The 21,631-nt window shown below is 40.5% G+C and overlaps 2 long non-coding RNA genes across 4 annotated transcripts in view; one reads left to right on the top strand and one right to left on the bottom strand.

The window, feature by feature from the left end:
- Positions 1-399: 399 nt before the first annotated feature.
- On the bottom strand, positions 400-15,879 carry LOC140623456 (uncharacterized). Of its 3 annotated transcripts, none has more exons than XR_012023074.1 (4): positions 15,658-15,879; positions 14,924-15,014; positions 11,491-13,349; positions 400-615 (listed from the first exon to the last, which is right to left on the bottom strand). It is a non-coding gene; the product is annotated as an uncharacterized lncRNA (long non-coding RNA). The 3 variants fall into 3 exon arrangements; XR_012023073.1 differs by lacking the exon at positions 400-615 and having other exon boundaries at positions 11,461-11,693; positions 13,260-13,349; XR_012023072.1 differs by lacking the exon at positions 400-615 and having other exon boundaries at positions 11,461-13,349.
- A 103-nt stretch (positions 15,880-15,982) lies between these two features.
- LOC140623457 (uncharacterized) overlaps positions 15,983-21,631 on the top strand; it is a 62,926-nt gene continuing 57,277 nt past the window's right edge. Inside the window, exons 1-4 of the long non-coding RNA XR_012023075.1 lie at positions 15,983-16,361; positions 18,566-18,620; positions 19,280-19,356; positions 21,256-21,366. This is a non-coding gene — a long non-coding RNA (uncharacterized lncRNA). The remainder of the gene's footprint in view (positions 16,362-18,565; positions 18,621-19,279; positions 19,357-21,255; positions 21,367-21,631) is intronic.

The following is a 21,631-nucleotide window of genomic DNA, read 5'->3' on the forward strand; positions in this document are numbered from 1 at the left end:
CCTGTGTCTGGTGAGTAGAGAATGTAGAACACTCTTAAGGGGACACTGGGCAACTCTGTAACTGTGGTAATAATAGCTAATAGGGTCAGAGTGAGGGTTTAGGGAGGTAAAACATGTGAAGTGCTTAGAATGTTGTCCAGGGCACAGGGAGGCCTCTGCTTTTGCTGGTGCTGCTTTTACAGTTGGCCTCATGACTCCAGGTACCCTGTGAATGAGTGTTGACCTTTATGGAACCATCTCATGAAGTTTTCATAACTTATTGACCCAAGATACATCAAAGGTATATACAAAAGGCAAATAGAGATCATCTTTAATACTAGATATTCATTTAACTTTTTTAAGATTTTATTTATTTATTCATGAGACACACAGGGATAGAGAGGCAGAGACTCAGGCAGAGGGAGAAGCAGGCTCCATGCAGGGAGTCGGATGCAGGACTCGATCCCGGGTCTCCAGGATCACACCCCGGGCTGAAGGCGGTGCTAAAGCACTGAGCCACTGGGCTGCCCTAGATATTCATTTAGAAACAAAGGTTCAACCAAGCCTTTCCTCTTCAACAGCCTCAGGGGGGAAGAAGTGGGCTTGTGATTTCCTGGTTGGAGGAGGAGTAGAAATCTATAAGAAGAATGAATATGCAAGTCACTTAGTTCAGCCTGCTTTCTGTAAAGCCAATAAAATGGAGAACAAGGGATGCACCAAGATAGTAGATACTTGTCACCATCAGTAGGCCTATCCTACACTAGATCCTCTCCCCTCATTTGTCAATTTCCATGGAGAAAGGAAAACCAAAATCACATATAACCATGAAATTGAAATGCAGCCCAATCTCCTTTAAAGAAAGCAAACTCTGCAGGGCTTCTTAACTTAACCCTACTATGGGAATTTAATTAAGCCCACAAAGTTTTCAGAAATGTGACCAACACTAGGGTTAAGTGGAAGCTCCTATACCTTTAGATGATCTTTAAAAGAGAAAGTTCCAGAGGAGCTTTGAAGGAATTTAGAGGAAGACAGGCTAGGGAAGTAGAACTCTCCAGAAGCCAAGTGGCCACTAAAAGAAACTAGGCCTTGTGGTCAGCTCAAGACAGGACGGGTAGAGCCAGCTGCTACATCCAGGCCTCAGGAGAAATGAAACAGACTGGACCATGGGAAAGAAGAAGTGTGGTAAGATCTGTGCACCAAGAACGCTGTGCCAGCAACCCAATCTGTGGTAAACTCTTTGAATCTTATGTCTGTCTACTCCCCTTGAACCTAAAGCCAGGACAAATCCAGTAGCAATAAGTCATATGGGTAATGTCAGAACAGAAAGGGTCTGGGTCCAAGGGAGCTGGAAAGGATTTTTATTTCGAGCATCTAGAGGCAATGTGGCTGGGACACATTATTTAAAGGCCTCAAAGTTATAACCATGGAAAAGGGGCTCAGCACCAAATCCAAATTTGATATGGAGACAGAAATGAGGAACCAGCAAAGTAAACAGAAGGCTAAGATACAGAGCAGATAGAAATAGGTTGGGGAACGTGGTTCTGAAACAGAGACTGGGAATGATTTACCCCAACACACTTTGCACTCAACACTCCATCAAAACTGCTCTTATAAAAGTTACAGATGAGTCCTTGGATTGAACAATGACCTACACTACCTATTTTTAAAAAACATTTTATTTATTTATTCATGAGAGACACAAAGAGAGAGGCAGAGACACAGGCAGAGGAAGAAGCAGGCTCCATGCTGGGAGCCCGATGTGGGACTCGATCCCAGGACTCCAGGACCATGCCCTGGGTGGAAGGCAGCTGCTCAACTGCTGAGCCACCCAGGCGGCCCTACACTGTTTAATACAAAGGTCAGCCCTCTACTTTTCTCAGCAGCAATGGGCACAGTTGACCATTCCTTCTTCCTTGACTGTAAGTTTCTTCATTTGGCTTTCAGGAGACTATGTTGTGTGGAGTTCTTCCTACCTCATTGATTTCTCCTTCTGTCTTTTATGTTTGTTCCTTTTTTCTCAATACATGGTCTTTTCTTCTTCTCCACATATACACTTTCACTTCATGATTTCACCCAGTAGAATTCAATACTTTCAGTATGATTTGCATAGCAATGATTCCCAAATGAATATCTTTATCCTAACCCTTCTCATGAACTCTGGTTCAGGTCTCTGCTGGGGTGTTTAATGGACACCTCAAACTTCATATGTCCAAAGTTGAACTCCTTACCTTATCCTAAATCTCTTTCACATGTAGCTCTTCCCATTTCAGCTGATGGAAACTCCATCCTTCCAGATGTTGAGGCCAAAATCCTTGGTGTCATCTTTGAACTCTCCCATTCTTTCACCTCCTGGCCAATCCATCCACAAATACTGTTGGCTCAGTCCTCAAAATATACCCAGAGGCCTCCCTCACCTCCCCACTTCCTCCACTTCCTCTCCTCCTCTCAGCCTCCAGCTCTCCATCCTGATTACTAAAGCCAGATCCGAAGCATTTGTGTGGTTTTAACCTTTCCCGTATGGCCTAACTCCAACAGGGCAGCCAGATTGTTTCTCTTTGAAATATAAGTCCAAGCATGTCACTCTCCTGCTTAAAATCCATCTCCCGCAGAGTTAAAGCCAGATTCCTTATAATACCCAGAAGACTCTCCATGAGATGACCACCCCCTCTTTCTTCTCTGACTTCATCCTTATTTCTCTCCCCCTTGCTCGCTGGTCCAGCCATAATGGCCTCTTCACTGTTTTGGACAACAGGAGGTGCTGTTCTACTTTCGTTGTTTACCCTGGCTATTCCCTCTGTCTGTAACACTCTTCCCCAACTATCCACATGGTGACCACCACTTCCTGCCCCCTGCCTTCTTTATGTTTCTGCTGAAGGTCAGTTTTTCCACGAGGTCCACCCTGGCCACCCTGTTCAAAATTCCAACCTGCTCCCAACGCCACTACTCTGACGTCCTTTCACTGTTCAAAATTTTAAATCGTACTTCTACTTCTTAATATAAAATGTACTCTTTTCTACTCATTGATTGTGTTTTCATGTGACTGTCTCCACTGTTAGAAAATAAGCTCAACAAGGAGAGGGTTACTGTCTGTTTTGTTGACTTACATATTCCAAGGGTCTAGCCGAGGGCATGCTGTGAAGTAGGTGCTTTTATTTAACATGTATTTAACATGTATAAGTATACATGTTAAAGAAATACATGATTCAGAGAGGAAGGGGGTGAGTCTTGAGGCCTGTGGAGAGGAGACTTCTACAGAAGCACGAGAACTGAAGCAAGAAGGCCAGTAAGCAGCCTGGCTTTCCAGCTTAGTGAGTTCTGTGGCACTTGGATAGGTAGCAGCAGGTGAGTAATCCTGTACCTGAACAGAGCTGGCCTCACTGCTAACAAGCGCTGTACAGTATGTCCCCATCTGGTGCTGGCCTGACTCCTAAGTCTTGTTAGAGAGCATCTCTTTCAAGCCCAGCCTCAATGTTAGTATCTATGTGAAGCCAAGACAGACTTGTGCCCCACGCAGCTGAATTCATTACTACCTCTTCTTGTTTCTACAGTGTCCTGCCCATACCTTTTATGTAATGTTCATTGCACTATATGAAAATTAGAATATATATCTTTACCTAGTCATAAATTTGTGCTTCCCCTGGTAGATTGTGAGCCCCTGAAAACAGTGAATATGTTTCATCGCTACTTATCTTTTTAATAAAACAAAGACTTGTGCCTGCCGGTGGTAAGCAGTCAGCAAATAAATAACAGTTATTTTAGATCCAGCTCGATTCATTTCATTTTAAAGAGGGCTATCTTTTTGCCTTCAACAGTTTGAATGTAATCATAAGGTAACAACAGATGCAAAATGATTCTCAGAGAAGTGACACATTTCTACAATATTTTTTAAGTTCAAGAAAGGGACCACCATTTCTACAATTAAAAAAAATTATTTTAAGGTGGCATAGTTCAAGCATGATATCTTGTTTTCTGGTTTTGTTTTTGTTTTGTTTTTTTTAAAGATTTTATTATTTTTTTTAATTCTTATTTATTTATGATAGTCACAGAGAGAGAGAGAGAGAGAGAGAGAGGCAGAGACATAGGCAGAGGGAGAAGCAGGCTCCATGCACCGGGAGCCCAACGTGGGATTCGATCCTGGGTCTCCAGGATCGCGCCCTGGGCCAAAGGCAGGCGCCAAACAGCTGCGCCACCCAGGGATCCCCGGTTTTGTTTTTGTTTTTTACCAGAAAAAAATTCAGAATTTCAGGTGATCACTCATTAAGTCCCAAGTTTGTGGCCTTGAAAGTTAAGCATGTCTTCAGCTCTAAAGAAGCAGATTAAACCACTTGTGCTGTCAGCTTGAAGCTTTTGGAAGCTGGCCAGAACTGCCTAAGAATTTTTTTTCTTTCTTATTCTCTTCCTTTCTGCCAGGCTTTCACAGTGAGTTCATTTGCAGAATCAAATGAAAACCAATCCCTTTTATGCAAACCTTCCTGAAGCAGCAGGGCTATGTTTGGTCACAAGAGAGGAGGTTCGTGCGGTGGAAGCCCTGGTGGTGATTTCTCCCCACTCAGGCCTCGCCAAGGTCCTCCTCACCAGGCAGTGATGAAAGGAAGGATCAAACGGCCCTCTCGAAGCCAAGCCCCATCAGACTTGCCTTTGCTAAATATAGTGCACTTCAATAAACACCATTGTGAATTTGCAGTTTGCTTGCTGGCGAATACATTGTCACCTCCATCAAAATTTTATGCATGCATGTATGTATTTAGGACTTCCTGGACCCTCTTTTATAAACTAACATATGAAGCAAATTTCCTTTAGATTTTACTCAATTGTTTCCTCTCAGCACTTTAGATAGATTAACTTGGAAAACAAAGTTCTGAAACAGGGAAGGCTGAATGAATAAAGTTTAACCACAGGCAAGGTTGAGGTCTCTGGAATTCTTAAAAATACCACTTTAAGATCTCCTGAGATCTGTGCTGCAATCTCCTGTCCTGTGGCCATGAAGTGACACTTTGCTAGTCAAATGAGGACTTGGTAGATCAGATTAAGATAATCATTGCTTTAGGCAAATTCTCCCGAGCAGTTTCTGCTGATATAATTATCAAAATAGATTCTGTTTAATTGTGTGAAAGACTTGGTCAAGGTGCTATACTTATTTTTGATTTATGTTCACCTTTGATCCTAATGGAAAGTAAACATCTTTGTTCTGTAGCCAACACCTGATCTTTGGGCTTCTGTTCACTCTTACCTAAAAAAAGATCAGGAGAGAAAGCACACCAAGCACGCAAAGTTCAACAGCAGTTGGGGACAGGGACCAGAACACTGCCTTCAGCGGGAGGCTTAGGGGTCACTTAGGGAGGCAGAGGATGTGAAGTTTTGAGCTGATTTTGGCCCCAGATGCCTCAAGCAGGTGGGAGAGGCATGGGAATCTGAATAACCACATGGGCAGAGCCCACTCGCTGGTACACGTGAGAGGTGACACATTCTGAGACAAGATTCCTGCACCAGGGGGTTCCACTGCTTCCATTTTTACATAGAAGAAAGCTCAAGACTTCCTCCATCTATGGTTTCCAGCATCTATAGTTTGGAGGAGTAGGTTTTTCACTCCTCCACAGATCAATTTCGACTTCATTAGTTTACCATGTCAACCCAACCAATCAGGGTCCCAATTTTAGAAAACAAATATTTAGGCCTTGAACAAGGCAGAAAATAAGAAATAAAGTATTATGTAATGTTTGCTAAATAGGAGAGAAGTAGATTCTAATAGGACAAAAGAAGGGATGAAGTCTATTTTTTTCATTCTCCTTGTTTTCCTTCTTTCTTTCTTTCTTTCTTTCTTTCTTTCTTTCTTTCTTTCTTTCTTTCTTTCTTCTTTCTTTCTTTCTTTTTTCTTTTTCTTTCTTTTTGTAGTTACCATTTGTGTATCCTTTATGTGCTACAGTTAGTCAGTCTTCAAAATGAGTGCAAACTAGGGATTTATGCATTTACAAGATGGAGAACCCCACTCTGGAAAATCCAAAATAATACCCCCAAAATGACTTATAACATAAGCATTAGGCATGTTTTTCTTCTTCACCAGAGGATTGCTCAGTAGGTTCATTTAAATCAGAATTGTGCAGACTGAAGCTTTTACAAACAGCTGTCGAGTGGTGGAAAGAATCAAAAGATCTCAATTAATATACCAGCCACAGCATAAAGTAGCTGTGTGACCTTGAGCATGTAAGTCAGCGAACCTTTCAGAGCTTCCGTCTTCTCTTCTATAAGACACAGATAACAACACCTACTTCTGAGACTTGGGAGGATCAAATGAGATCATTTGTGTGGAAGTGCTTAGTTAACATAACCCACTTATTTGTGAATTCAGTGAACATTCAGGGAGCATCTGCTATGTGCCAGGCACCGTTCGGCACTGATCGTGTGATCTACACAGCATGTGGCACTTTCATTTGCAATTTTCATCTGTTAGGGACAACTTGTGTTGAAACTTGGTTTGTATGCGGTACACCCACAGCTTCTTAGAAATACATCAAGTGGGTAAACTGAAGGACAGTTACACATACTCATTTACTTCTCCTAGAGTTCAGATGCACCATGAATTGTGAACAAAGATCCTGCCTCTAGAAGACTTACCATCCATACTGACTCATGTGAAGCAAAGGGAAGTGCACAAAACACAGCCTCTCCCAAACACAGAAGGGAAAGGAAATGCCTCTCAGTGTGTGGGGGACGCAGATACTGCCGTGGGCCTTGCCATTATGAAGACTCTTCCCCTGCAGGCCATTCCCAGAGCCCTTGGATTGGGCACCATGGCCGGGTGTCTGTGATAGGGCTTGTTTCTCTGTTTCAGAGCCTCATTACATTGGTGGAAGTTCTGTCTCAGGCTGTTATGATGCCAAGTGCTTCGTATAACTTCCTTGGGTCCTTTCCCAACTGCCCAAATGCCTGCTGCCGTCTGCCCTCCTTTCCTCTCCCAGAGCCTGTGTGGGGCAAGGACTGTTTCAGGTTGGCATTAGCTCCTAAAAGCTCCTGGTAGGCATCTTTCCTTACTCTTACCTATTCTGTTTAGTTGGGCTTATATACCTCACATGACATTCCTCAAGAAGCTATGTAGACTTCTTCTGGAAATTTTTGTTTGCACAACCATAGAGAAGCAAGATGGTAGGACTGTACAACTGAAGGGGCTGTGGCCTGAACACATTACAGTCTGTGTCAGTAGCGTCTTCTGTAGTGGACAGCACTAAACAGCCTGTTCGGTCACATGTGGGGTAGCCCCAGTAGGAGAGCTAGAAGCTGTAAGAATATTCCTTGCAATCGAGTCAGAAGCTTGATCACATGCACACTCTCTTCCATGCTCCGGCAAATTGTTTTGGTCACTTTAATCTAACTTTCTAGTCAGCACTGGAAGTGTTCTAAGTACCGGCATTCTTCTTCTTTTTTTTTTTTTTTTTTTAAGATTTTATTCATTTATTCATGAGACATACACACACACACACACACAGAGAGGCAGAGACACAGGCAGAAGCAGGCTCCACTCAGGGAGCCCGACATGGGACTCGATCCCGGGTCTCCAGGATCACGCCCTGGGCCGAAGGCAGGTGTCAAACTGCTGAGCCACCCAGGGATGCCTTAATGCCTTGGGAACTGCCTCTTCTCTTCCATCCACACTGTCACAGCCTTAGCGTGGGACTGTATAATCTTTCCTTGAATTAGTGTAGCCATCCATCTCCTATCTGGTCTCCCTGCTCTCAATCCCCCCCCCACCCCCAGCTATTTTCTCCTGTTGACAGGGTGACCCATCTAAATGACAAATCTGGCCATGCCATGCCCCTACTTGCCAACCTTTAATAGCACTCTATGGCCTTCAAGACAATCTCCACACTTCTGAGTGTGGATACGGGACCCTTCATGATTCTGGCCTCTGCTCTCACCTTCTGCTTCTGGAACAATGTACTGGCTCAGGTCAAGTCAGAAACTTTGCATTTGCTTTTGGCTTTCCTAAAAGCTGCCCTTCCACTCTTCCACCCTCTTCTCCTGAATGAGCCCATCTCAGATGTTACCTCCCCTGGCTGTAATTTGGAGGCAAAAGTGACACCATGTATTTAGCAAGGAAAACACTTCTTCAGCCCACAGAGTGTTGAAAAGTAACAGTCTTGCAGAAAGGTCAGAAAGAAAGTCATGCCTTTCCCACCACACACTGATTCATAGGGATTAGATGCTAGTGGCAAGAAGTTCAGAGACCTATACAGAGTGAGGGCCATGCTGAGCCTCTTCCACCCTACTCCTTCCTGGCCTCTGGGCTGCCACACAAAGATGATCAGATGCCAGAAAGGCCCCAGGAGGGGCAGCCTCAAGTTGCATGGAAAAAAAAGTCAGAAAATGTAGCAGAAAAGGTTTAAGCCCAGGAATCTGAAAAACTCAATTCTGGCCACGGTATCCTTAGATTTTGGTTTATCATTCTATTGTGAAAGGATTGGACTCTCCAAGGTTTGCATATTATGCTTCACACAGCCTTAGGTGTTCTCGATGCTTTTCAAGGGCCACCTTAGGGGAATAGAAGGAGTGGGCAGCGGAGGATGAACACAATTCCCCAAGAACACCTCCACTCCTGTCAGATATTCTGTTCTTCTGCATAAGATCCCATCAATGCTGCTTAAAACACATTGCAAGACCCTAAAAGAGACTAATAAACAGTAGATACGCCACAAACCGACATACGCTTCCCCTTCTCCCAGAGTTAAGACTTGTTGACTGATGTTTCAGTGGTAATAGGACATTCTTTCTTTCTTTCTTTCTTTCTTTCTTTCTTTCTTTCTTTCTTTCTTTCTTTCTTTTAAAGATTTTTATTTATTTATTCATGAGAGGCAGAGACACAGGCAGAGGGAGAAGCAGGCTCCATTCAGGGACCCCGATGTGGGACTTGATCCCCGGTCTCCAGGACACGCCTTGGGTCAAAAGCAGGCACTAAACCGCTACGCCACCCAGGCATCCCCAGGACATTGTTTCTAGCTCTTCCCTCAGTCACCTACCCTCCAGCTGGGCTACTTACTGTCCAGGGATCAGCTGTACTTGTTGACTATATTCTTTTAATTACATATTATATAAGCCAGTGAAATGAGAGTCCTTTTTTCTATGAATACTAACGGGAATGACCTGGAAAGACTTAATAAAAACAAGCTACCAAAAATATTGCTATGGAATTATGTATGGGAAAGTTAACTCTGTAGGGAAAGATTGTAAAAATCTAGATGGTATCTACTCTACGACTGTTTCACGAGTATCTTGGAGTTCTAATTCTACTTTAGAGAAATCCAACCTGGAAATCGTACATGGTGTGTCAAAAACTGGAATTCACTTAAAAGGGGCAACAACATAAGTCCAGTGTGTCCACACTCAAATCAAGCCTGGGCCCTACATTAGTCACTGGAAAGTAGACATATATGCTTTAAGATAAAACAAAATATTTAGACGGATATATATAATTTTTATGATTCCCCACTTTGAGACAGACCAGAAAGTATTCTTTCTGTAAAAACAAAAAGCCACAGCAAAACAGTCCAGGCTCTGAGTTTCTGTTGGCATTTTTGTTCCAGAGAAGTCCCTTCTATTGAAGTGGTCCCTGACTGGCCTTGCATTTGTGCAGCTGTCAGGCTCAATGGCCACTATAACACAGACAGCATGGTCATTTCCAACTACAACAGGTGTCCCTGATTTTTAGTCTTTCTTAAATTTCAGCAGAGACTGCAGTATGACCATGAAAAAAAAAGTTGGACCAAAGGAAGAAAGATAGGGGTGCAGAGTGAATGGTTTGACCTGGAGGCTCTCTCTCCAACTAGTCAGTACATTTGTAGCGCCAAGGAGCTCTGCTTGGCAAACCCACCAGTACAAAGGTTTACTGATTCTGCTTTTAACTGAGATCAGCTGCTGAATGACTTGTATCATTTTTGTTGGGTAAGGGCAGGATGGTGATTATACAAATCTTTCTGTGCCCAGTGATAGTTGTAACTATGTACAGTAAAATTGGCATTGCTAGGGGTCAATTGAAGTGTGCCAGGTAAGTGAGTATTGACCTAAAAAGTGTAATATATTAGTGCAAAGAAGATGTGTTACACTCTCTGGTAGAAGGTATAGCCATTCTGAAATCAGAGTGTGGATCTCTGGTGTGCAAAGCAGTTTGTGAGAGACTAAGTATTTTATCAGGAGTCTCTATGATCTGTAATTAATTATAGTCTTTAGTAAACAAATCAAGAACTTAATGCCTTAAATTATAGATAAGGCATGAACTTTCAAAATGGCATCTTGTCATCTATAGAATTCTACCTGGGAAAGTGGACTAGGTCTTCAAATCTTCAAAGTGAACATCTCCTACACCCTACCACCGACTGACCTCCTCTGTTCCTCTTCCTTGTGATAGCCATTGTCTTAGTCCAGACATATTTTGAACATATTAAAATATATTTTCCTTTTACAACACAGTTGAAATCACATCTTATATACTGTTCTGCAACTTTCTTTATGCCTTTTATTTATTTTTTTTTATTTTTTTTTAAAGATTTTATTTATTTATTCATAGACAGAGAGAGAGAGAGAGAGAGAGACAGGCAGAGGGAGAAGCAGGCTCCATGCAGGGAGCCCGATGTGGGACTCGATCCCAGGTCTCCAGGATCGCGCCCTGGGCTGAAGGCGGCGCTAAACCGCTGAGCCACCCAGGCTGCCCTATGCCTTTTATTTTTAAAGCTCTACCATAGGGTATAGTTCTATGTATTTACTAAAGATTATTTAGCTAGCTAGCTCATGTCCTACTTTGTAGCAGGTATATGGGCATAATAGGAAAAAAAAAAAACCCCACTAAAATAGTACAGAAGGATAAAACTTAAAAAATAACTGCTGACAGTCTGGAAGAGATAGTCTGAGGGGGTGGGGAAGGGGCTGACATCTGAGGAGAAGTAATTTCTATCAAGAGCAGGAATAGGTTTGCTCTGATGAGTCTTTTCATCTTCTTTGAAATTCAAGGCTCACCTCAGGCTCAATGAGAATCTGTTTAATTTCCCAGGGAGCTATCTGTGGAATAAAACTGGAGCAATGTTAGGATATGTCCCCCACCTTTTTCATTATCCCTAACTAATCTCTGCTAATTTATAGCGCCTCGACTAAGGTACTAATTAGGTGGGAGTCAGAGTTTTTGAGAGTCAGACTTTCTGGTAGAATGGGAGTTAAACTATTATGAAGCCTGTTGATTCCTTTGGTTAATATTTTTCCTTTCATCCAGAACTATGCTCACTTCTTTGGTGGAGAAGCTGAATGAGCTGAACAGAGTCCTCTAAATTAAAAGAGCCAATTGGAGGATAGTTCTTAATGGGATAAAAAGTTGTGCTCCCCAGTTTTCATCAGTGGGAAAGAGTTATGGAGTTCCACAAGAGGGGCATTGGCTTTGGGGCAGACCATGTGCTTGGGTTCAAATCCAGAGTCTACTACATACTAGCCACGTGATCTAGGCACAACTCAACTCTCTCCAAGCCTTTATCTACTCACGTGTAAGCGGAGGTATATGAATCCTTTCATTATAAGGCTACTGGGAAAAGTACATAAGATAATGTACATTCTCATGGGTTAGGTCCCTCTGTGCACTGGGTCAGGCATTGTGTTAGATTTCCAGAATGACATGTGCTAAGTATATGGTAGGCAGTTATTAAAGACTTGTCGACTTGACTCAATTTCATAAAGTAACAGGGAATCTAAAAAAAATAAAACAAATAGGAGACCATCACTTAAAGAGCTTTGGAATGGTGCTATAAGATAGCAGATTAGGTAACTCTTTCTAAATATGCCCCCAGGCCTTCTTTTCCAAAACAGACATAGAGAGAAGGAATAGGTAGAAGAAAAATCAGATATTTCTTGAGACTAAAAGACAAGTTATACAAATAATGAATATAATATATCCACTACAGGGTGATTTTTAATGAAAAATTCTTTTTGTGAAGGGCCATGGCTTAACCTCTGACTCTATTCACTTCCAGGATACAGATATCTGGGATAATATTTCCCAGTCTCAGCCCTACTACTGACATTCTGGGAGAGATGATGCTCTGCTGTGTGTGTGGGGTGGGGGGTTGGGGAATGTGTCCCAAGCATTTTGTTATGTTTGGCAGCATCCCTGACTTCTGCACTCTAATACTCTCCACCAAGTTGTGACAACCAAAAATGTCTCCAGACATTGTCAAATGTCCTAAATCCCACAAAATTGTTCCTGATTGAGAACCACTGCCCTAGGGCTAATTTGACCAAAGAATGTAAGAAAATAATATATTCCCAAGGAAGAGACCTAGCACTCAGACTTAGGCCAATATGTTGCTAGGACATATTAGAGGATATGTAATTTATATCAAGAGTTATTGGAGGATAGTTTCTGGGACACTTCTGAGTGCAGATGTTTCTCTCAGCCAGATTAGACCTCCAGTCCAGCCATATGTTTGTGTCCAAAGGGGGAAAGGATTACAAAAACTGGGAAGATCATTTTTCACTGAAGTCCCTCAGAAACAGTGAGAAATGTCATCCTTCCTCATCATCTGTCCCTCTTGCTAACTCTGGCCACTCTTCCCCCTGATGTTCCTCCAATGTACTGGATTAATCATGTCTTTTACTCTGTACTCTGTTTGATCCTTTGACATCTCAGGGCCTGCTGACTCTGGAGGGACTCCCATCCTAGGGCTAGCCAATTTCTAGAGATAGCAAACAACCTGCCCGCTAGTGTGACTTTCATATGCAAGCTAGCCAACCCAGAGCCCACACCATCACCTACCTCCTCAATGGGTTCTGACAATTAGGGCCACTATTCCCCTGCCTCTATCACCCCCAGAACCAGGTACCAGATAATGAGGGGCAGCAACTTTGCCTCAGAGCCTGCTGAAATCATTCAAACTTGCCAGTTCTGAACTGTGTATCCTGCATACTGTGCCTTCTCCTACCACAGAGCTCTTGCCCTTGCCGTTCCTTCTGCCAGAGACAGCCCTCTTTCTTCAGAACCGCTTCAACCAGACCCCATGAACTTCCCCGGACCCCAGAGCTCATTTCAATTAGGAACTTCCTTGGAGACCTGAGCCCCAGCCAAGGTCAAGTACCTTTGCCATTGTTCTTATAAGCTTTCTACTTGTTCTTCTAGTTACTTAAGTTAGCTTGCATTTGATTCCCTGAGTCATTATTTGATTAAGGTCTGGTGTCCCCTTTTAGATTGAAAACACCCAAAGAACAGCAGCTGTGTCCTTTTTTTCTCACTACTGCATCTTCAGCACACTCCCTGGTACCTGATACGTGCTCAATATTTGTTGGTTGAATGAATAGATTGGATCCGTTGGGGACTCCTAGAAATGACAGGAGGAGTCTTTGAAGAGGACCTAAAGCCCAGCAAAAGAAAATTAAGAGAGAGTCAGAGAAATATATTTCATTATAGTTAGCATGGCTTCATTGTCCCTGGGCAGCTGGATGGTAACAGACGACACAATGTTAATAGATTATAGCACATATACATGATGGCATATTATGCAACCACTGGAAATCACATTTGATTTGTCTCATACACATAGAAAGGAACACCATGTAGATATTCAAATTATATTGCAGATTTATGTTTAACATGTAAAAATGATCCCGATATATTATTCAATATTAAAAAAGCAGGTTGTAGAACAATTTGTAGAAGGTGATATTGCTTTGTTTAAAATTAGTATAAAATTATAAATATGTGCTGATCATATGCCAGGCACTGTGAGAAACACTTTACATTTATATGAAATATCTTATAAGAACCCTAAAAGGAAGATACTTTTATCTCCATTTGCTAACTCTGGCCACTCTTCCCCCTGATGTTCCTCCAATGTACTGGATTAATCATGTCTTTTACTCTGTACTCTTTTTGATCCTTTGACATCTCAGGTCAAAGATAAAAGATAAAGAAAGATAAAAGAAAATAGATAAAGAAAGATAAAGATAATAATGAGCTTTTACTGGTAGAACACTTGCCTGTAGCTCTATATTAATATCATAACTACTTTAACAACTATGTTAGTAATGATCCCCTGAAGTTAGGATTATTTACTTCCTCTTTTTCCTAAATTTTATGCAATGAATATGGGTTAATTTTGCAACATAACATAATTCATTTAAAAATACATGTATAAAAATAAATAAATAAATAAAAATACATGTATATGCTTTTTAATGACAAAAATGTTCTTAAGCAATGTTAATGGTCAGATAAGACAGTGAGATAAATTTTATATACAATCTCATTTCAGTGATGTTTTGTAAAAAGCAAAAACAAAACAAAACAAAAATATATGTATATAGAAAGGAAATGGGTAAAAAAAAAAAAGGAAGGAAATGGGTACTAATGTTATAAATGTTTTTTTCTCTTTACTTGAGCACTTTGGCATTTCCCAAGTTGCTTATAATGATCTTGCTTTTGTTATTAAGCAGTTTGTGAAAGTTGGCCACTGGACAGCAGTTAGTACTGGAATACTTTAATTGCAGACTAACCCCCCTCCCTAAAGTTTCTGAGGCATTTTGAACTCTCACCCCCAGAATGTCAGGTATGTAGGAGATTTCTTTTTTTTCTTTTTTTCCCTATAGCAAAACTAATTTTTATGTCAAATTTAAGAATGGAAAAAGTCTCGATGCCAATGCACTTCACTCCCCTTTCTTCCCCAGCCCACTCCTACCTTCACCCCTGCCTGCACTCCATTCCTAGGGATTAGTCACCATGTTGTACTGTAACTCAAAAATATCAGGGAAAATGAAACACATGGAAGTATTTCAGAAATATGATCCTTCCTCATATCAATCGTACTGAAACAGTCAGACCCCAACCACACCAAACCAAATTCACCACCCCACCTCACCCCCCCCTTCCCCACGAGGGATTGACACACTGGCCTTTTCAAGGTAGGACTCTAAATTGTGAAAATCTTACCCTCCTGTGACTTCAAGTCAGCCAGGCTGGCAGGACCTCTCTTTCCTCAGGTTGAGGGTTAATCGTCAAATGGAGATAGAATCCTCTTTACCTAGAAGGGTGGTCATATCAGGTCATCCTGGAGAGAACTACAAGAGTACATTGAAGCCTAAGCTGGCAGCTGCTTTTGGCTATTAAGTAGTCTTTCTGCTCTAGAGCAGATGGTGTTGGCAGTGCCATAGAAGTCACCCTGGAAAGACACAAACACTTGCAAAGTTGGCTTTGACTTGCCATGTTAAGTATCTTTTGAGTTTTTATATATATACACACACACATGTATGCGTATAGATTGAGTTTGATAAATATATATGATATATATTTTATGTATGTTACATATATGTCACTAGCATTTATATGATGTCTACATGGTCTGACATCAGACCGTGTTCTTTCACTGCCTACCTAAGCCAGGGCCTGGTACACGCTGGGCACTCCCTTTCAATTTGTTGCATTTATGATAAATAAACAAATGGCAAATGAATTCTAAAGGGTGAACATGCGCACAGCTAGGACACAATTCAAATGTCTTCTATCCATAAAAGGACACAGGACGCGTCTTAAGGAATAAGAGGGCAGCTCGCTGCTTTTGGCGGAGCCCCAGAGTTGGAGCAAGGACCGGCCTGCAGTGGGAGATGCTGACTTGTGCCACGCTCGGTATGGAGGGGAGGGAGCCCCTGCTCCGTCCCAGGGCCTACCGGGTTCACACCAGAGTGACACTGCCAGGGGACCCGGAGCCACCGCAGAGAGTCAGCCCCAAGCGCCACGTGTCTCAGACTCAGGACAGCCTCAGGTAGGACTGCCCTCCCCAGACACCCCGAAGCTGCCAGAGCCTACAAGCACTAAGTCCTTCTGGGGGCTCCAGAGTGCAAGGGCTCTTCTGAACCTGGCTTGGGAGTCAGCCAAGAATCTGATGGCAAACGACGATCTCAGAATGACTTTGGGAATTTGGAACTCAGTGCTGGGTGACACCCTCTGTTTCCATTATTATCGTCATGATCATTAACTTTGCAATTACATTTATTTGAACACCTACCCACCAGGCACTGTGCCAAGTACTTTGTTTCTAATTGTTACAATTTCTCCAGAAGGTATTATTAGCTCCATGTTACAAAAGTGAAAATGAGCCCCAGAGAGGCTAAATAACTTTCTTAAGGCTCACAGCTAGGAAAAGGCTTCCCTTCTCAGCTCCAAAATCCATTAATGACTGCTCATTACCTAGAGTCGCTGTTTGTATCCCTATTTCAAAGAACACGGTGGTGGTGGGGGGGGGGTGCCACAGAGGGACTTCAGGAGCCACCTCAAGGGCAAGATCATGTGGCAGGTTCCAGGGTTCCTCCCCGCAGAGCACATTTTGATGAAGCTTCTCTGATTTCCTCTATTTTCGATACCAGTCATCCAAGTAAGATTAAATTTGATTTCTTCAGGGCTCTGCTCTAATATTTGAAAAAAAAAAGAAAAAAGAAAAAAAGAAAAACAAAGAGTGGAAGGAATTGAAATAGGAAGGGAGGGATGAAGGGCGAAAAAGATTTTTAAAAAGCCATTGTCATAAAGGAGAAAATCTAAACTTCTCAATTGTGGTATTTCAGGACCTTCCGAAACTTTCCCCAAGACATCATCCCACCTATAACCACAATCCCTGTTCTTGATTATTTCAGCTCCCATCACACTGGCCAAATTGTTGTTTCTGGAGCTCTCCTCTTGTCTATTTGCCTCTGTGTCTCTCTTCTTCAGTCTCCCAAGCCTGTGCCCTCCATTCCTGCTGTTACACAGCTTCTGCCCCTTGAAGACTTCCCTAGTACACCCCGCCTGGAAGTTACTCAGAAGGGTGGAGGGGCAGTGGGTGGGGGTGGGTGGAAGGTGCCACTGGCATCTGGTGGGTAGGGCCCCGGGATGCTGCTAAATATTCTATAATGTACAGGACAGGCTAAAATTGTCAGTGGTGCCAACAAGGCATGGAAACTAAATAACAAACATTGAAAAGAAAAAAGTAAAACCATCTTTATTCTCAGATGACATGATTCTTAATGTAGTAATTCCTAAAGAATCTATAATCTATAAAATACTATGATAACTAATAAGTGAATTCATAGAGGTCATAAGATATAAAGTCAATACGCCAAAAAATTAATGTTATTTTTGTGTGCTTGCAGACAACACTTAGAAAATATTTTCTGATCAAAGCAACAAATACATAAAATATCTCAGCATAAATGTAGTAAAAGACATGCAAGACCTCTAAAATGAAAACTATAAATTTGCTGAAAGAGATAAAAAATCTAAATAAATGGGGAGACAGAATTTTTATGGCCCAACGGACACAATATCGTTAAGATATCCATTCTCCCAGGCCGCCTGGGTGGCTCAGTGGTTGAGCATCTGCCTCTGGCTCATGTCATGATCCCTGGGTCCTGGGATTGAGTCCTGGCAGGACTCAAGTGGGAGCCTGCTTCTACTTCTGCCTGTGTCTCTGCCTCTCTCCCGGTGTCTCTGATAAATGAATAAGTAAAATCTTTTTAAAAAAAGATACCAATTCTCCCTAAATTAATCCATACATTAAATACAATCTCAACTAAAACATTAAGACTTTTTTCTGTAGAAATTGACGCCAATAGGAATCCAACATGATTCCACAAACATTTGGATGACTCACCAAGTTTTAAGGTGATGTTAAGACCTATTATAAAGCTATAGTAATCAGGATAATGTGGAATTATCATAAGTATAGACAAATAAATTGATGGAACAGATTAGAAAGTTGGGAAATGCACTGATACATATAGAATCAATTGATTTTTTAAATAAAGGTTTCAAGACGAATTGTAGGAAAGAAAGTAGGAAAGAAAGTCTTTTAAACAAATGGAGCTGGAAAAACTAGAATAAATATATAGGGGATAAAAATGAACCTGAACCTATACCTCACACTTTATAAAAAATTAATTCAGGATGGGTCATAGACCTAAATGTAAAATCTAAAGTTATAGAGTTTCTAGAAGAAAATGTAAGAGAGTATCTTTGGAAATTTGGGGAAGGCAGAGATTTCGTAGAGGTGATCCAAAAAGGATGAATTGTTTAAGAAAAAGAGAGTTGAATTTCATCAAAGTCAAAAACTTCTACTCATTTGAAAACACTATTAAGAAAATGAATAGACAACCATAGACTAGGAAAAAATATTCATTCATGAATATATATCTGACAAAGGTCTTGTATCCAGACTATATATACAAAAAAGTAAAGCAATTAAAAAATGGCAAATCATTTGAATAGATAATTTACACCCCAAAATGAACATTAATCCAAGGGGAAATTAGCACACATAAAAATGATTAAGCACAAATACATCCTAGAATATACATATTATAGATAAAATTATATTTATATTCTAATTATATGTAATATATGATATGTATTCTAATTATGTATTATATATATTCTAATGATATATTCTTAATAAAAGTAACTATATATAATAAAATATACATTTATAATTTATAATATAATTATGTTATAATATAATATATAGAATACATATAAATTTATAATATATAGTATATATAACTAGAATATATTTAATTCTATTAAAATTCTAAAATTTGTGTATTCCAGGATGCATAGATCCTTGAATTGGTGCTATGCTCTCCCCACTGTATCCTATTAGCTGGTACGTGATTCTCATTTGTCTCATTCCTAGTTATGCCAGCTTTGATCATTTGATTAAGGTAATGACAACCAGCTGTCTGTTTTCTCCACTGTAAATTCACTCTTTCCCTCTTGTATCTCGTCAGTATTTTGTGAAAAAATACTTTTTCATTATCAATTTTTATTTATTTTAAAAATTTTTTTTATTTAAATTCAGTTTGCCAACATATAGTATAATACCATCAAGTCCCCTCAGTCCATCAAGTGCCCTCCTTAGTGTGAAAAGATATTTTGAGGCTATGAAAACAACCTGATTTTCTTCAAATTTTTACTTCCATTAAAATGTGACCTCTATTAAAGTTTCTTACCCGAGTAATTGCTATTCTGTTTGCCCAAAAAATGATATTTTAATGTTAACTTTGTTCTACATGAATTACTTGCTGTGTTATTGTTAGAAATGTTGTAAGAAGTTTTCTCTTCATTTTTTTGCCTGTTTATTTATTTATATCAGTCTGGACTCAGATATTCCTATTTAAATCAGTAGATTATAACTTGTTACTGTCATTATTTATTTTGATGTTTGGATTGTCCCAGATTTGGCCAATAGGAGACCCCTTATACTAGCTACTGTGTCCTTTTTACATCGCTTTATCATTCTTTGAGTTCTTCCTTACTTCCTAGCACCATAGCAGTGTAATTTCCCTGACCCAGCCCTAGAAATCAGTCACTTCTCCAAGGATCCTGAGTCCTTCTTCATGGTAAGTGATATTTATAAGCTTAGTTATAGGGGGCGCTTGGGTGGCTCAGTGGTTGAGCGCCTCCCTTTGGCTTGGGTGGTGATCCCAGGATCCTGGGATCAAGTCCTGCTTCTGGCTCCTTGCGAGGAGCCTGCTTTTCTTTCTGCCTAGGTCTTTGCCTCTCTCCCTATGTCTCTCATGAATAAATAAATAAAATCATAAAATCTAAAAAAAATGAATAAATAACCCAAGCTCAGGATGCGGATACCTATTACCATTGAGGTATTGCTGCTTCCAGGACTTCTCAGTAGGCAGAGCTAGGAAATAATGAATGCTTGCAGAGAAAGACACACACACCCATATACATACAGTTACATATACATATATATCTATGTTTATGGCCTTTCTATATTGAAAACTACAAGATTTATTTTAGCTTTTCCCATTTTAATATCTGTAGCTTCTTTCTCTAACTTTGAGAAATCTGGCTCCCATTATCCTCAGTATACTTACTTATATGGTCAGTCCTCATATAAAAGCAATCTATTGCCCTTGCCAAGCTGCCACACGACTAGGTGCACCTTCCTCACAAGAGCCCCGACATACCTCTGAGATGCTGCAGCTTTACAAGGTAGGCCTTCCTATCCCAGGCTCTGATCCAATAGGTTTTGAGAAGGAGGGAAAATAGAAGGATGGAAGGGAAGGAGCAATGGATGGAGGGATGGAAAGTTCTTCCATTTAATGTAATTGAATTTACCAATATTTTCCTTCACTGTTTGGATTTCATTGTCTAATAAATCCCTCCCTATTCCAATTTTGTAAAGACAGTCTGACACATGTTCTCCTAAAAATTTTATAGTTTTGTCTTCCTCATTTAAATCTTTCCTTGGGATTGATTTTTATCTATAGCATGTGGTTAAGGGTCCAGTTTCTTTCTTCTTTTTCTTTCCTCCTCTTTCTCTTTTTATGTTTATTATTATGATTATTTTATAACATGGAAAATATTTGTCCCGATAGCATATATTGAAGTGCATTTCTTCCTCACAAAATATGCTTTTTAAAACTGCAGAGTGAAAGTAATTTAATTTGAAAAAGAGCAGAAGAGAAAATTCAGACTATATCATGTCTGAGTCTCAACAGATCACATGCCTTTATCTTCAGTTGCAATCATTTTGAGTCACACCATAATGTTTCTTGGGATCAAAAATCAAATGTTAAACCAAGGTGGGCATTCATATTTCCAGCAGAACTAAAGGATTATTCAGATTGCATTGCCAAGAAGCTATTATTTATTGAAGCAGAAATAATAGGGCCATTTGTAGAATTTGTCATTAGAAGGCATCCCCTAACCATTTGCATGGCATGCATTGCCTTTGATTAATATGGTATTGCACACACGTTTATGGCTGCCCTTTGATATGAATATTTGTCACAACTGACTCTGATGGGCACAGAATCATTTCTGACTGGCCAACTGGCTATGTTGACTCATCCAGGATATAGATGCTCTAATCTTTTAAAAGAAGATAATGTAGCAATACAGAATGTGCTTTGTTTAAAACAATTGCAAACACATAAGAAACCATAGTAATAAATTTTCCAGTAGAAAATAAGTCTTAGAACTATAGGGTATGCTTATGGGTGAATTAAAGCCCTGTACACTTAATGAGGTATAATGTCTAAAGTATGCCAATAATGTGTGTTGGAGATCCAACCTGTCATTACCCTATGGAGGTCATATTCATGTGTTTTGTGAGCAAGGAAGCCACTTTTAAAATAGAGACTATGGGCTTTTTCCAATATTAATCTTAGGGGTAATTGATATTTTATATTTGTCAGTTACTAACTCTTATTTTCCCTTGAGGGAAACCATATCTGTTGCATTTATATCCTGTGTAAAACTGAAATTTTCTCTTGCAGATGTATTAATATGCTTGATATGGTGACTCAGCAGCTGGTAGGAAGTTGACGCTCTCAGAGGTTATCAGTGGATACTTCCACCATCACTCAGCAGTGATAAAGGGAATTTATGTAAGTGATTGCTTTGTGAACACAGCAGCAGTCCACAATAATATCTGCTTCCTAACCCCACGACAAGACTCAGTGAAGATGTTAAATGTGGATAATGAATTTATAATAGAAATCTTGGAACAGGACAACGTTTTGTACAGAGTAGGAACAGTAAGCTCTTCTTAACTGCCCAGACCTACTAGAGCCTCTTTCTCAGCCCTTTTTTCTGAGCTTGTTTTCTAAGCCAATCCCTGGGTTTTGACTTTTGAGAATGAAACTCCGTTTT

The sequence above is a fragment of the Canis lupus genome, chromosome 33 (genome assembly GCF_048164855.1).
Source record: "Canis lupus baileyi chromosome 33, mCanLup2.hap1, whole genome shotgun sequence".
Classification (NCBI taxonomy): domain Eukaryota; kingdom Metazoa; phylum Chordata; class Mammalia; order Carnivora; family Canidae; genus Canis; species Canis lupus.